This window comes from Mesoplodon bidens, assembly GCF_964165515.1.
Source record: "Mesoplodon bidens genome assembly, chromosome: 8".
In the NCBI taxonomy this organism is placed as follows: Eukaryota; Metazoa; Chordata; class Mammalia; order Artiodactyla; family Ziphiidae; genus Mesoplodon; species Mesoplodon bidens.
This window is the reverse complement of record NC_138165.1, coordinates 102,669,768-102,686,036: the sequence shown is the minus strand read 5'-3', so window position 1 is coordinate 102,686,036 and position 16,269 is coordinate 102,669,768. Positions and strand designations below refer to the sequence as shown.

The window sequence follows — 16,269 nt, the reverse complement described above, 5'->3', positions numbered from 1 at the left end:
AAGAAAAATTTAGCAGAAATAAATATTAACATTAGAAGCTCTCTGGAGAGTTATGATAGACCTACACAAATTCTATCAGCAACATAACATTTTTCCCTAAAAGGGAAAACAAGGGTTTTTGGGGGGTTTTTTGCCTTATTTTGTCCTAAAAATTAACAATCAGAAACAATATCTCATATATATGTCATGATTTAAGTTAAATACTGAAAAAACAAGTACATGATTAAAATTTTCTACACTCACCCAAGTCTACATGAGCATGACTATGCTAGTATTTCTAGGTCAACAGCTGACAGGTATTTCTCAGTGATGACCTATCTATAAAGGATTTATTCTCATTAATAGTGCTTAAAGAAATAACACTATCCATATGCCTTTTGCAAAGAAACAGATAGTCCTGCAATTATTTACATCTTTTGAAGACTGTATGGTATATTCCATCTTAAAATTTGGTTTTAAAAAATGTCTTAGCAAGAATTAGAAGATATGCAACTGAGTCATTGAAAACAGGCATGCACAAGCTGTATGTGCAGACCACCGAGACACCAGAGCCTTTGTGAACCAGACAGATAATTTGGGTATGTGAGGGAATATCAGATTTATGAGACATCAAATCCAATTTATTTAATCCTAGTTTGTTGTTGTTGTTTTTTAATTTAAGCATGAACTACCTTATAATGGCTTCCTTAGCCTAAGAATCAAATCCTTCATCACCACCTGTTTAGGCCCCATAGGATCTCACACCTGATTAACTCTGCAAACTCATCTTACATCATCACTCTTTCCAGCCACAAAGGCCCCCTCATAAAGTCTTCTCTGACCACCCATTCCAAAGGGGTAACATTCCCCACACCAAAACTCATATACACGTTATCACAATGTATTATTTATTTTCACAGACCTTTATCTCACAACTTCTAAATGTAAATTTCACGTGGCAGGAACCTTCTCTCCGATTCCCCACTATCTGTATTCTCAGTGCCTGCCAAACATAGAGCAGACACTAAATAAATATCTGGTGCATGGGTGGAAGCAACTTCCTAACAGCCCTGAAATATATATACAGTAGAAATTATCTTTTTTTCCCCTTCGTTCCATCTAAAATATACATGCTGACCTAGAACATTCAGCTTACCAACTTACGCAGAAGTAATAAATTCACTGATCCAAATTCTCAAATCAAATTTAGGACAAAGGTTAGCAAATTACACCTCCCAGGCTAAATCTGGCCTACAGCCTGTGTTTACAGCTGAAGTTTCACTGGAACACAGCGATGTCTGCTTGTTTATCTATTGTCTAGGGCTGCTTTGCTAGGTAGTTGCAACAGAGACTGTATGATACAAAAGCCTAATATTTACTATCTGGCTCTTTATAGAAAAAGCTTGCCGATGCCTGAATTACGTGCAACGTGGACTTACTATGATACCATCCCAGCATCCAAGAATAATAATGATTTAAATAGTATAATAAATAAAAGCCTATTTTTGAAGTCTGTGTTATAATGTGCATGGGGAATAACAACAGAGAGATGAACATAAAATGAAAGAAGCCTTTCCCTGCAGGAAGAACTTTCCAAGAGTGAGGACTACCTAAGGGCCAATTTATTATACATACCCATTCACTTGAGAATGAAGGAGAAAAGTACCATAGTTTAAGTTTCAGGGAGAGAGTAACACTTTTCAAAATAACTGATAATTACAAAGAAATAGAAAAGATAAAAGAAGAAAATATTTAGGATACTAGAGAGAAATTAAATGAAGTGGAAATAGCAATAAACCTTAACTGCAAGTGTTTGTGAGTTGTGAAGGAGAACAGCAGATCTAATTCAGACACCTATGGTAAAAGTCAGTATATACAACTCACAGCACACTCTCATGCCTTGTTTTATTTAATGTCTCTAACGTCAGAATTGCATTCCATGTAGGTTTCGAAGAACCAAAACTCAGCCACATTTGATCAGATAAAACAAGTTTATGCAAAGTGAACAGTAACACTTAAAACATGGGAACCTGCGCTGCAAACAGGAAGCCATCTGGGACCTAGGCAGTCTGATTACCTGTTTCCAAAGTCCTTCTCCACACCCCGCCCCCTGCAAACACATAGTTTATCACTTTTGCTTCTCATACTATGTCTAATCCCTGCTCTTGCTTATCTTAGTACAATTTCTTTTTCCCTGTTTACTTGTTAAGACTTCACATGGCCCAACTACATACTGCCTTTTTGGTTAAGTGATTCATCTTTTCAATCCAGCCTCTGTGAACCTTAATTCAATTTCGTAAGAGAGGATCTGATTAGTCCCTGGCCCCGAGGGTTAGGCATCCATTCTTAGTCCAAACAGCTGTGTGTTTTGTGTGTTGTGTGTGTGTTTTGTGGTTTTCCCAGGAGAGGGAGTCTTCCCCCCCCTTTCTTCAGTAAGGAGCATGAGCTTGCTAAGCTGCCCCCCACCTCCTAAACACATCTATTCATGAATGTGCTTTATAAACAGCTTTATAAATGTAAGATTTAGTATATTAGCAAAGGGACAAGTAATTTGGAGAAAGATTATCAGCTGCCCTATTTTATCAAACTAAGATGACATATGTAAATTACCCTGTACCCTGTATTGCTCTTTCAATTTTGTATGCTATGTCTTTAGTAAGTTTCCATGTTTTAGCTAAATTTGCCAATTTTTACTTCTGTGAGTTCTTCCATTGCTTTTAGTCTATAAAGTCTCCACACGTTTAAATGTTAAATATGTAGTCAGCTAACCTTAAACACTACCATTTAGTTTTGCCTGCCTTTTAGTTATGAAATAATCTGTTTTACAGAAAAGTTGCAATTGTAGTGGAAAGAAGTCCCATGTATTGTTTACCTAGAGTCTCTAAGATTAACATTTGCTTTATCATTCTCTCTCTAAAAAAAGTTTTGGAACCATTTAAATTACAGACATGAAACTTTTACCTAGAGTCTCTAAGATTAACATTTGCTTTATCATTCTCTCTCCAAAAAAAGTTTTGGAACCATTTAAATTACAGACATGAACCTTTTACCTCTAAATGTGTATCTCCTAAAAATGAGGACATTTTCCTATAACCATAACACAATTATCAAAATCAGGAAATTAACACTTTATACTATTACTATCTAATCCACAGACTAACCATTATCTTAACAGTATCCTTAACAGCAAATGGAAAAAGTTCTCCTGGTACAGTATCCATAACTGTCTTGTCTCCTTTAATCGGGAACCGTTCCTTACTCTGTTTTTGTCTTTAATGACCTTGACATCTCTGAAGAGTACAAGTCAGTTATTTTATAGTACGTTCCTTAATTTAGGTTCCTCATAATTAAAGTTATGTTACGCATTTTGGGAAGGAATACCACATAACTGATGTTGTATCCTTCCCAGTGCATCATATCAGGAAGCACATGATGTCAGTTTGTCCCATTCCTGGTGATGTTAACTTTAATCACTTGGTTATAACAATATAGGCCAGATTTCTCCACAGTAAAGTCACTATTTTTCCCCTTAAGATTAATAAGTATCTTGTAGGGAAATACTTTGAGACTATTTTCTATATTTTTATGGCTTCCTAACTCTAAAATTTTTCTTAAATTTATTTTGGTGTACCATGTCAGTTAACATTCTAATTGATTCTCCATTTACTGAATAACAAATTCCTTCCACAGCAGACTGCTGAACTTAATTTATTTTATAATAACTTCATATACATATTTAATATACATAAGGACTATAGTATATCTCAGGCTCTAGTCTACAGATCTAGTCTACTAGGCCCTGCACTAGCTTCAGATTACTGTAATTAATTACTTCAAGTTTACATTGCAAATTACTGCCTATAAACACAGGCACACATTTAGTATCTACTAGAGCCAATCCTATTTACTCCTTGCTTTGTAAATTCTTTCCAGCTAGTTTTACTTTTTTTGAGCTTTTGGATAAACTTTAGAACCATTTTCTAAAATGGTATTAAAAAAAAATTCCCACCAACGTTTTGGTTCCATTTGTTCTAAACTTAATTTGTGAAGTCTCTTAAAGCAAAGCATTCTCATTCCCTAAGACAGTATGAATCTGATAAGCAAGCTTGCCAAGAAGGAAAAATTACCAAAGGTTTACGTTTCTCTCCCTACAGGGAGAGAATTTTTTACGTTTTTCAGAATATAACAAGAATAAACACAGAGGTGAGCAAGGGAGGAGAATGGGCAAGTTGGTCTGATACTTCATTTAGAACTGAATATTAAGAAGTTTTATTTACTTGTCTTGATATGAAGTAAGAACTATCAATGTAAGGATTATCAATGGTTTAGGGATAGCATCAACACCAGAGCACCACCTCTAGCATGAACACTACTCATCCACTGTTTAGCTTCATCTAAGGCTCAATAATAGGGATTGATTTGGACTGACATTCTATTGTCTGGTTGTCCTGGTGACTGAAAGCATGCATTTGCCAGGCAGTTGACTAAGGTTGGGAATGTAGCCCTTGGCAAAGGAAGAGAGAGATTAACTGGCCCAAATGCAAAACAAGTCTCTGAAGTAAACGTGATCTGTACCATATTCTACATAAATCAATCATGAGAAGAAGAAACATTTAGTTTTCTTTGAATATTTGCAAATAGACAGATGGCTCACAGGTTAATATAAAAAGAGGAAAAGGAAAATTTAGGGAAAGCTCTTCTAAGTAAAAATGAGATTTGCAGAAGTGGTAAATTATAGTAGCTTTCCAAAACAGATTATCTAACTGTCCAAAGGGGACAACTGAACATCAACAAGAATAACTGCTACTGACCAAAATAAGTCAAATAAACAATTTCACAGTGATATATATATGACCAATTTATTGTATACACACACACACACCCTGATTGGTCACTGTGGGAGATGCTACAGAACTAACTCATTTTGGAAACAGTTAAATGTTGAGGACCATAAATGGCTTTGTTTATGTGCACTCTATCTACTGATATTTATGAGAAACAGTTTTAATGTACTTTTTTTACACTTTAGAAGCTTTATTGAGATATAATTTATATAACATATAATTCACCTATTCAAAGTGTACAATTTAATGTTTTTAGTACATTCAAGAGTTGTGCCACCAGCACAGCTCAATTTTAGAACATTTTTATTATCGTCTAAAGAAATCCCATATCCATTAGCAGTCGCTCTACATTACCCCTACTCCCACATCCTAGGCAATATTAATGTACTTTTAACAGCAATAAAACTATTGTATGTTAATGTAACTAACTTTTAATTGTAAAAATAGCTATATTTTCTAAAGCAAAAATTAGCAAGAAGAGTGACACTGCTTTACATTTTTTGCAAATTTCATTAATACCTGTTTAAATAGAAGACAGCTGATTTCTGATTAGCTTCTGCATTGTTATGTTATGTAGCTTCTGGAAAACTCCATTGTATACTCATGAGACTGGGAGTAAATACAGCAAATCAAGTCTTAAAATTATTATTAAAAAATTTTTTGACCTCAGAGAACCCCTGTAAAGGTCTCAAGGATCCCCTTACAGGTTCCCAGACTAAGTTATCACCATTTTACAATCCCTACTAATGGATGTAGGCAGAGTATTAGCCACCCCTTCTCAACACAGACAAAAACACGAAAATGTGTTTCTCCACAAAAGAACACACCACCTAACCTATGTAACACTGAGTCTTCCCTCTTCCCTCAATTAAATGTGAATCTTAGGAAGCTACTAGATACGACTATCAATTTATAGGGAACTGAGATGACAGAGGAACACTGACACTGCATGGACAGAATCAGCAAAATCGTGATAGTGGGACTACTGAAAAATGACTGAGCTGAGAAAGGGAAAAAGGGAGGGGGAGAGGGAATAGGAGTAAATAACTGAAGGGAAACTTATAGAATAAAAAAAAAGGTTTAAAGACAAGCAGAGCAGGCTCCACTTCCAGTAACGTCAGTGTAGCTCAAATTAAAACCCAGCTCCCAGAAATTAACAACTATAAACTCAGCACACATTATAAGAATTATCAGAAGGTACTAGAAAGCAACCACAGGTAAACAGATTCTGGAGAAGAGTCAACACCTGTAAGAAAGAAACAGCACTAAGTACCTACTCTGTTTTTAAAGATCACCATTTGAAAGCAGACCTCTGCCAAGCAGAGCTGCCAAAACTCAAGGAGAAATCCACAAATCTAAAAGCTTAAAGACAGAGTTCACAACCACAGCAACTGGAAAGTGAAGGGTATGTCCAAGAAGGGAGAGCTGCAAAACTTGCATAACAACTTTGCACAAATCTCTGGCTCACCCTTGATCGAGGCATGTACAGGGACAATTCAAAGCAGTTCAATTAAGGACTAAAAGAACTGAACAGAGATTTCAACTGGCTCCCACCAGGAGAGGCAGAGTTTGCTAAAGTAAAAAGTGAACAAAACAAACAAACAAAACCAATACTTTCTGGACAAACAAGACAGAACCCAGAGGCTCTACAACCTACCATTTGCCGATGCTCTAGATATAATCCAAAATCACTAGATACACAAGAGAGTGTGATCCATAATCGAAAGAAAGGCAATCAGTAGGTCCTTGTTGATTATCTATTTTATATATTGCAGTGTGTATATGTTAATCCCAAGCTCCTAATTTATCCTTCCCCCTCACCTTTCCCCTTTGGTAACCGTAAGTTTGTTTTCTAAGTCTGTTTCTGCTTTGTAAGTAAATTCATTTGTAACATTTTTTTTTAGATTCTACACATACTTGATATCATATGATAAGTCTTCTGACTTACTTCACGTAGTACAATAATCTCTAGGTCCCCCATGTTTGCTGTAAATGGCATTATTTCATTCGTTTTTATGGCTGAGTAGTATTCCATTGTGTATATGTACCACATCTTTATTCATTCATCTGCTGATGGACACATGTTGTTTTCATGTCTTGGCTAGTGTGAATAGTGCTTCTATGAACATAGGGATGCATCTATCTTTCTGAATTATAGTTTTGTCTGGATATATGTCGAGGAGAGGAATTGCTGGATCATAGGACAACTCTATTTTTAGTTTTTTGAGGAACCTCCATACTGCTTTCCATAGTAGCTGCACCAATTTACCTTTCTACCAAGAGTGTAGGAGGGGCCCCTTCTGTCCATACGCTTTCCAGTATTTGTTATTTGTAGAACAAAAAAAGCACATTCTTAATTATTTTCTTTATACGAGTATGAATAAAAATCAAAACAGTGGTTGCCTCTGGAAAGGGGAGGGACTGAACAGGAAGAGATGTTAGGGGAACTCTGGGGGAATGATGGTCATGTTCTATATCTTTATAGGACTTTGGGTTACCAAACTGGATACATTTATCAAAACTCTTCCAAAGGTGCACTTAAGACTTTTACATTCACTGTGCATAAATTATACCTCAAAAAAATCTGAACAAATATCGAATTCTAATTAATGATATACAAAAGATTTTATGGGTGATATGAACTAATGTTTGCAAATTACTTTGAAATGCAAGAAAAATATAAGGTGGATGACCAAATGGAGACACACACAGATATTTGCTAATGCAAATACAGCACCGTGTTTAATGTGCCTGCATAATTTTTAAAGTTTTATGTATTTCTCATAATAAAATGTTGAGAGTTGGGGGGCAGAAGACAGCCAAATATGGCCATTGTGCTGTGGCTTTGAGCAGCCTCTGCCGGGGACAAGATCTTGCTATGGCCATCCATGAGAGGGGGGTATGAGAGACAACTTAGCAGGCAACCCAACCAGGCCCCCCTCAAGCAGAGCAGCTACAGCGCTCACACTACCAGGAGACCTTGCTCACCTTCAGTAAGACTTATGGCACCATACTGCAGTTAGGTGGCACAAAGCAGGACAGGTTCCGGTGCCAGAAGATGACTGCTCACAGCCACCCCATCGTTGGGAAAATCCTAGCATCACAGGCCAGTAAGAGATCATCCCTGGGGAACTGGTGGAGCCCATGGTCTAGGAGAAAACTGACAAAAGATACCATCTAAATCTCTAAGAAGTTCCTGCCGGGCGTGGCCTATGGCTACTACTACCCAAAGATGATCTTGCCTGTGCAGGATGGCTTGAATTTCATGAAACAGAACCAAAAAACCTTCGATGTCATCAACAATTCCTCAAAAATCTATGGCCCCAGAGCTTAAGTTCCTTCTTACCAGCTCATAAAGCACCCTGCATCCAGATGGCATCTTCTGTTGCCAAGATGAATGCCAGTTGTTGGTTGCTGGTTGGTCCTAGCAACCAACTAGCATTCCTGCTCTACGGTAAGAACCCAACATTGATTTTCAGCAGCCTGGTAGCAGGTGATGCTGGAGCAATGGAAGACACATGTGAAAGACTACAACTCAGATATGTACCGGGAGAACTTGTACTATGAGTTTGACTGCAAAGCTTGGAATTCACCTCAACTGCTATGTTTCCCAGGAACTTGAGCTGGCAGTGCCCCCAGTTACAATGTATCCAGCCCCAGAGTAACCACCTGGTCTGAGGCCCCCACTGTCCCAGCACAAACCTGACTCTATCCCACAGACCAAGTGGTACAGGCCCCAGGAAGTTGCCTGGTCCCAGCCAGGCCTAGGCAGGCCAAAGTCTGACCCATCTAGCCTCCAATCCTTTCCTTTGTCAGAGTTTCAAAACCCATATTAACCACTCATAACATGTGAGCCTTACTTGCATCTCTATATTCAAACATATGCTTAAGGGAAGAGAAAAAAGGAAATTTATGAAATAAAAGGAAACTTGAACACTGGCTATGTAATTAGATTACTATTAATTTCTATGGATATGAAAACGATATGGTGTTATATATTCTTTTAAAGTCCTTTTTTAGAGATAACATCTAGTTCCTGAATTTACAGAGGAAAATTGTATGTCTCAGATCTGCTTCACATAATAAAAAAGGGACAGGAGTTTGGTACATTATTCTGTCTACTGTGTAGATATATGAGCAGCTCCACAACAAAAAGCTTAAAAAAGAACAAAAAGAATGAATAATTTTATTTTTAATTAGATTCAAGTAAGATTTTTTTTTTAAAGATAACATACTTAATGGCAAGAAAGAAAGAAACAAAAGCTGAGAGATGAAAGGAAGCTAGAATGGCCGAAGCAAAGAGTTAAAAGGAAATAAATAATGTGACCTGGGATAAAAATGCAATAAAATGTTAAATAAATGCTCAGAGTAGTTACAAACTACCATCCAGCTCCTTCTACAATACTCTTGAGTTTTCAGTCATCATTCAGAAAGATCAACAAGCTACAATATGCACAAAACAAAGATAACATTTCCAATATTCTTTTTGTTAATTAGTATTATTAGATATTTCTCTGAAAGCCAACAACTAATATCAAAGAATGCACTCTGAATATTTTAAAGATTACTATGTCATTACTGATTTGATTCAGCAGAATTTTTAGAAACTCTTAACACCTCACCTTTCTTTCAAAATAGAGGCCAGACTTTAAAATATGTGTTTCTTCATAAATATGCAGAAGTTAAACAAATAGCATCTTTAATACAGAACATGCTTCGATATTTTAGCTAGATGGTTTTAAACCTCAAATATCTCACTAGGAAGCTAGTCTCTCAAATAATTACATATTTTTAGTTAAAAATTTTTGAAATGTTACTATTATTATTGAATTAACTTTTCATACTGATTAATACCATCATATTGACTGTAATTCTGCAAAAATCTCCCTAAACTAAATTCAGTTCAAAGCACACCATTTTCCTATATGATACTTTTTTTTCCCCTGAGCTTAGAATTAGAAGTCAATGAAAAAGTACATTTGCACTTAAAACTGACATCTTACATCTACATAATACATCAGTTTTCAAAATGTTTTCACATGTACTACCTTCAAATCAACCTCATCAAATAGGCAGGACAGGTACTTCCCATAGTGTACAAGGGAAAATGAAGCTCAGGGAAAAGTAGTTTCCCCAAGGTAACAAGGCTTATCAATTAGTGGTGCCGAAACTAGACCACAGATTATTGAGTCTAGACTGGATGGAGCCTTTAGTTACTATACTGGTTCTCTCAAAAGGTGGTCTGTAGCCATCAGCAACAGAATTACATGGGGCTTCTGGCTGAAAATGCAGACAGACACTCCTCTGCCTCACCCCACACCCAGGGTCAGAATCTCTGAGGAGTAAAGCCCAGGAATTTTTACAAATATAATAATAATAAAATAAAATAAAACAAAATTAAAATAAAATTTAAAATAAAATACACACACATTTACATATATGTACAAACACACACAAACACACACATTCATACATTCTCACTGCTCTAGGTCTAATGAAGAAGTATATAAGATTATGTCATGGAAATGTCTATAATGTAAGACCAATACAGAAGAAACTATGAGAGCAATAAAAAAAATTTGTGTAAAATCTTAGAGTCAGTGCTATATTAAAAAAAAAAAAAAAGCTTAAAGTATGGGGGCGGGGGGGTTGTCCCTGTGGGCTAAAATACTCCTGAAAGACTTGATGGAAGGGTAAAAACTTTGATAGGTCTTGAAAAACAGATTCAGGATAAATGATTCAGCTTGAGCAAAATGGCAAGAAAAGTGGAATACAGACAGCATATATAGAAAACAAACCAGAAACCACTGGGGTTCAAACATTTCTATTGGTAATGAAGCAAGAAAAAGATTAACTAGGAAAAGAAGCAAGGTTATAAAAGAATTTATATTGAGAACTGAAAACTTTGGAATTCCATAGACCAGGAGTCTATAATCAACCACCTGCAGACCAAATTTGGGTTACTGGCCTATTTTTGTACTGCCCCTGATTATTTGGTTTATGCATATTTAAAGGGTTACTTTTTTTAAGATTTTTTCTAACAAGAATATACAACAGAGACTGTATGTAGGTGGCCTTCAATATTTACCATCTGGCCATTTACAGAAACAGTTTTGCCAATCTCTGTACAGACAGCAAGGTAATTGTAGACCCTGGAGTAATGACTATGTAACTTAACTCTGCCACTCAATAATGACATTTAATATGCTGTTACTAAAATAACTCCCAAATTTTACTAATATTATTTAAGCTCAGCATAAAATTAATATGCTCCAAGAGTTTAAATATATAACCTAAAATTAATGTAAATGATGCTACTGTATTCTAAGAAAACTGAAAAATTCCCCTAATGAAACCACTCTGAGCAAAAAGTCAAAAAAAATATTGATAATCCTTCTATACCTTCTACTATCTTAGATTCTGATTCAACAAACATCTGAATATCTATATTATTCTATAAGAAATATGCTGGGAACTTTCACAGGTTGCTTGAGCTCAAATTATTCTAGCCTTTCTATATTAAGATACTGTTATTATTTTACACTTGTAGAAATTGAGGCTCAGAGGCATCTTGTCCATCGTTCTCAACCTTCCAAGTCCAAATCCAATCCTTTCTGCACAAGACCACTTCAAGTACTCTTTTAATAGGCCCGGCCCATATTTTATCAATTTCCCTACAGAGCTGCAGTTTGGGTTAGACTGTTTAATTTTTAATCAAATTTAAAAGAAATGAATACAACACTTTGAAACTACCTGACAGTTCCATGCCCTGATTCAGGATTAATTCAAAAGCTCATTGTCTTTACTATGATAATGGCCTACGGGCTCTTTCTCATATTGGCCTTCTACTTTACGGAGTCCACTGTTCTGTACTGACAATGACCATCACTTATTATAAGTTTATAAGACAAGATGATTTAGGAAATAACCACTAGTGTCCTGTTTAACAGCATAATAGATTGAGTATAACATATCATAAAATGATACCTGAATATTCCAGCAAAATTGTCACAGCATGTGAATTTGGAATTTTAAATTTTTTAGATATCAAAATATTTTTCTTTGTGGCAATGCTTGTTTCTGATTATAAAATAGCTCCAATCTTCCCAAAGATGCAATTTAACTACTCAAAAGGCCTAAAGAGCTGTCTCATAAAATAAAGCCTATTTAAGCCATAAGTATAACTTCTTGAAGAAAACTGTCTGCATAATCCCAAGCATTTACAACTCTAAACTGAAGCCCTTTCTCACTCTTATACCAAAATGGAACTGAAAAAAAAAGATTTTTACTGTCTCTCTCCCCTACTAGACTGTAAGCTTTACCTGAGGGCACGAATCATGGACAGTATCCCTAGCACCCAAGGACAATCCCTGGCACATGGTAGATGATTAATAAATCTCTGCTTCAAGAATGAAGAATGGGGCTTCCCTGGTGGCGCAGTGGTTGAGAATCTGCCTGCCAATGCAGGGGACACGGGTTCAAACCCTGGTCCGGGAAGATCCCACAAGCCGCGGAGCAACTAGGCCAGTGAGCCACAACTATTGAGTCTGCACGTCTGGGGCCTGTGCTCCGCAACAAGAGAGGCGGCGATAGTGAGAGGCCCACGCACTGCGATGAAAAGTGGCCCCCGCTCGCCTCAACTAGAGAAAGCACTCGCACAGAAACGAAGACCCAACACAGACAAAAATAAAAAATAAAAAATAAATAAATTTTAAAAAAATGAAAAATGAATCCAATCATGAATGTTAACCAGGGAAAAGCACACCTTACCTTATGGGTCTACTGTTTAAGAAGGATTTTTTTAAAGCTTTAGCTTCTGGGTTGGGGGTTATTTTTTTTAATCTAGCATAAAGATGATCAAATACTGTCAATCAATGCATGATTTTATTTCTACATGTAGATTTTATGCCTGTGGAGCATCAGCAGTAATCTTTTTACTCTCAGTCCTGAAACATAATTAGGAAGATTAATTTATTACTAGAAAAGAAAAACTATATGGTTCAAAATAAAATTACTTCTACATTTTCCTTTTACTGAATTATCTATAGCACTGTTAGCCAGCCTTCCTCCATTAAGTTTGATAATCAGAAGTTAACCCAATAGTGAAATTCCTTCAACTAGAGGACCATGGTTGACCCACATCATAAAAGAGGGCATATGGAGCAAACCACTAAAGATTTTTTTAAAGTAACATCATGATACAAAAGAAAGCATTACAAGATAAATATGTGGAAATTTTTTGTGAAATATCTGACTTTTGGAAAAAATGTCAACACCAATAAACACAAAGGGCTTTGCTATAAAATATTTTATTAACATCTGGCAAGTATGTTCTATAACCTGATAATGCACGTATCTCCTCCAATGAACACACTGTAGGAGTCTAAGAATTCTAAAGTAATATTCAAGTAACTTGTAAACTATATCTGTAGATACTAATGATATGTTATAAACATCAAGGGTGTCCGTGATACATATTTATAAATACTAGTAGCATCATCTGCTTATTACCACAGCTACCAACTCAGACCAATTCAGATGGACTTTATTAATGACTCAAATGCCCTGAGTAGTGCTGCCATCAGTTCTGTGACTTGCCAAAAACAGTGAACAATTCTTAGTAAAGTTCTCAATGAAAAGTGAAATCTTTCCCAGATATACAAATGTGTCAAGTCACTGCATCGACGGTCTCAATTCATGGCTTCCTGTATCCAAGCCCTCTGCCCTGTAACTTGGTAGTCCCCTCCCACACTTGATTCTGGACTTGGCAGCATGACTTCTGGCAATAAGTTGTTCACGACTATTAATGAAAACATATAAAACAGATTTAAGTTATACATGCAGACTGACTGTAAAAAGGTTTTTCCCGCTTATAAAGGTCTGGAGGAACATCCAAAGCATGTGGAATATAGGTTAACTCTATTCAACACCTTGTGAATCATCCAGCAACCAAGGTGCTTGCCTGCTTAAGCCAGCAACATTCCCTAATCGTAACAACCAAACGTGCCCCTCAGAACGTTAAAACTTCCTCATAGGGGTAGAAGATCCAAGACTTCTGCCAGTTAATATACTTTTTGATCTTTTAACTTCAGGCATGAACCCATTCATGCACAAGATGTATGACAGTACCTTCTTTTTAATCCAAAATTTATATGATTGAGTATGGTCCTTTCCAGACTACTGAGAGAGAACACACAGTGCAAATATGGCAACATAATTTGAAACAAAAAATAAAGATCTGTATTTTTTCTCTATGCATGTTATACTTAAGATTTAAATGTTTAAATAAGATAAAGTGATAATAAAGCACTTGCACTTCAAGTCTATAGCTTTTTATTAAGTTGTACCAATCATCCTGCATTTCGTGATATCAATCCTCACCTTCTATACATCTCTTGAAATTTTAAGAACACAGATATTGCTAATATTGTAAAGAATCAAATATACCTAGTCCAATACTTTGGTTCTAAGATGCCCTTAGGGACACAAGAAAGTATGTTTTTCTCCCTTAACAAGTAATTAAATGGTTGGTACACTTTCCAGCAGTAAGAACCATTGCAAATTTCTCTTTTTCTTTGTGCACTGTGTTTCCTCTGCCTGCAATATCTTTTCCTGCCAGCCTAAGTCCTAGTCACCCTCAAAAGCCAGCAAATATTCAGCCCCCTCTATGAGATCTTCCCAATCCTCTCCTTTTCACCAACAGATTGAGTCCCTCCTTCCACATTACTTCTGAAACTTCTTATTCTTTATCATTAATTATCTAACACACTGTTGTAATTATTTGTTACATACCTGTCTCCCTAACTAGACCATGAGCTCTATGTCAGCTAAGCCTATGTGACATTTCTATAACTGTATCCAAGTACCTAGTACAGTGACTGCCAGGGAGAGGGCTTTAAATTTAAATGGCTTATTAATTTGCATGACTCTTTTTAGGATTTAAGATTCATAAATCCATTCCATCATCTCTATTGTTTGTATTTTGTTTCTATTATTTGATATAATGAGTTACCTAAAATTTCTTTTCATATATTCTAAATTTATTTTGATATTACAGTCTTAATAACTTCCTTCAGAAATCCTGTCATACGCAACAGCACAGCTGAACCTTGAGAACATTATGCCAAGTGAAATAAGCCGGTAACAGAAGAACAGTACTACATGACTCCACTTAAATGAGGCATCTAAAACACTCAAACTCACAGAAGCAGAAAATAGAACGGTGGTTGCTATTCAATGGGTATAAAGTTCAGTTATGCAAGATGACTAAGTTCTAAAGATCCACTTACAACACTTCGCCTATAGTTAATACTACATTTTACACTTAAAAATTTTTTAAGAGAGTAAGTCGCATGTCCAGTGTACTTACCACAATTTCAGAAAAAAAAGGTCCTTCAATCCTAGTATTTTGGAACCAGTCTCCACCTAATCTTATCTACTGACAGGTTTGAATGTTTTTTACTTATTTCTCCAATGCATTGTTTGTTACCTTTCCAGTTCTACTACTCTGACTTTATCTACTGTCAATTGATTTTTAATCTAAGAACTGATATTTTTTCATTTCTGACTCCATTCTGATGTCCAAAATTTTGCATAGAAGGCCAAAATTCTAAGAAAGTAATTTAAAATACGCACTGCTAGGCTAATCCCAAACTTTATACAAACAGTTCAAATTGTCTTTTAATCCAAAAATACATTTCTACACTTACTGTCATTACACACCTTCTGCCCTTTCATCTTGCTTTAGATTTTCCTGTAATGTACCTACATCAGTCTGGCACTCGATTACTCAAGATAATTTTTTATCGGCAAAATCTGGAAACTTCAAAGTGTGTGCTCAATTCTCTAAATCATGTATTTAAAAATATTTCATAATCTTAAATTTACACTTCTTTACTACTTTAGAACCATATACACACATGAATCACAAGTAGACAAGCAAGTTTAAGATGCTACTATCAAAGTGTTAGGGAAAAAAAGAGGCAGAGTACAAAATGCTTGCATGTATCTTCTGAGGGTGAAAAAGAAGATGGAAATTAATAAAATCTTAAGACTTAAATTCTTTTCTGTGTCATATCAAAAACATGCAAAAAAAAAAAACCACCCCAAAAACACGCAACCACTGTAGTACAACTAAAGTAATATTTCCTTTCTAGGAAGTGATTCAAGTGTCTATTAAATAATAATGGCTATTACTCATCAATTGGGTTGACTGGCTCATCCTTGCCCCAAGATTATAAAACATTCTTGCTTTCGCTGTTAATTTTATAGTTTTTTTTTTTTAAAAAACAGTAGACCACCACTTTTACTAATAGAAAAACATGGAACTAAAACAAGAAAGCAAACAAACAGAATGGAATTCCTGAAAGCCCATTAAAGCAGAGTAGAAAGAAAAGGCTCCCCTGCAAATCTTTACTCTACTGAGTTCCTCGTGACGCAAGGCTGC

General features: G+C 35.8%; 1 protein-coding gene across 7 annotated transcripts in view; it reads right to left on the bottom strand.

Moving 5' to 3' along the window:
- Nucleotides 1-16,269, bottom strand: part of AGFG1 (ArfGAP with FG repeats 1) — a 71,860-nt gene that overhangs the window by 37,178 nt on the left and 18,413 nt on the right. The window lies entirely within an intron of this gene.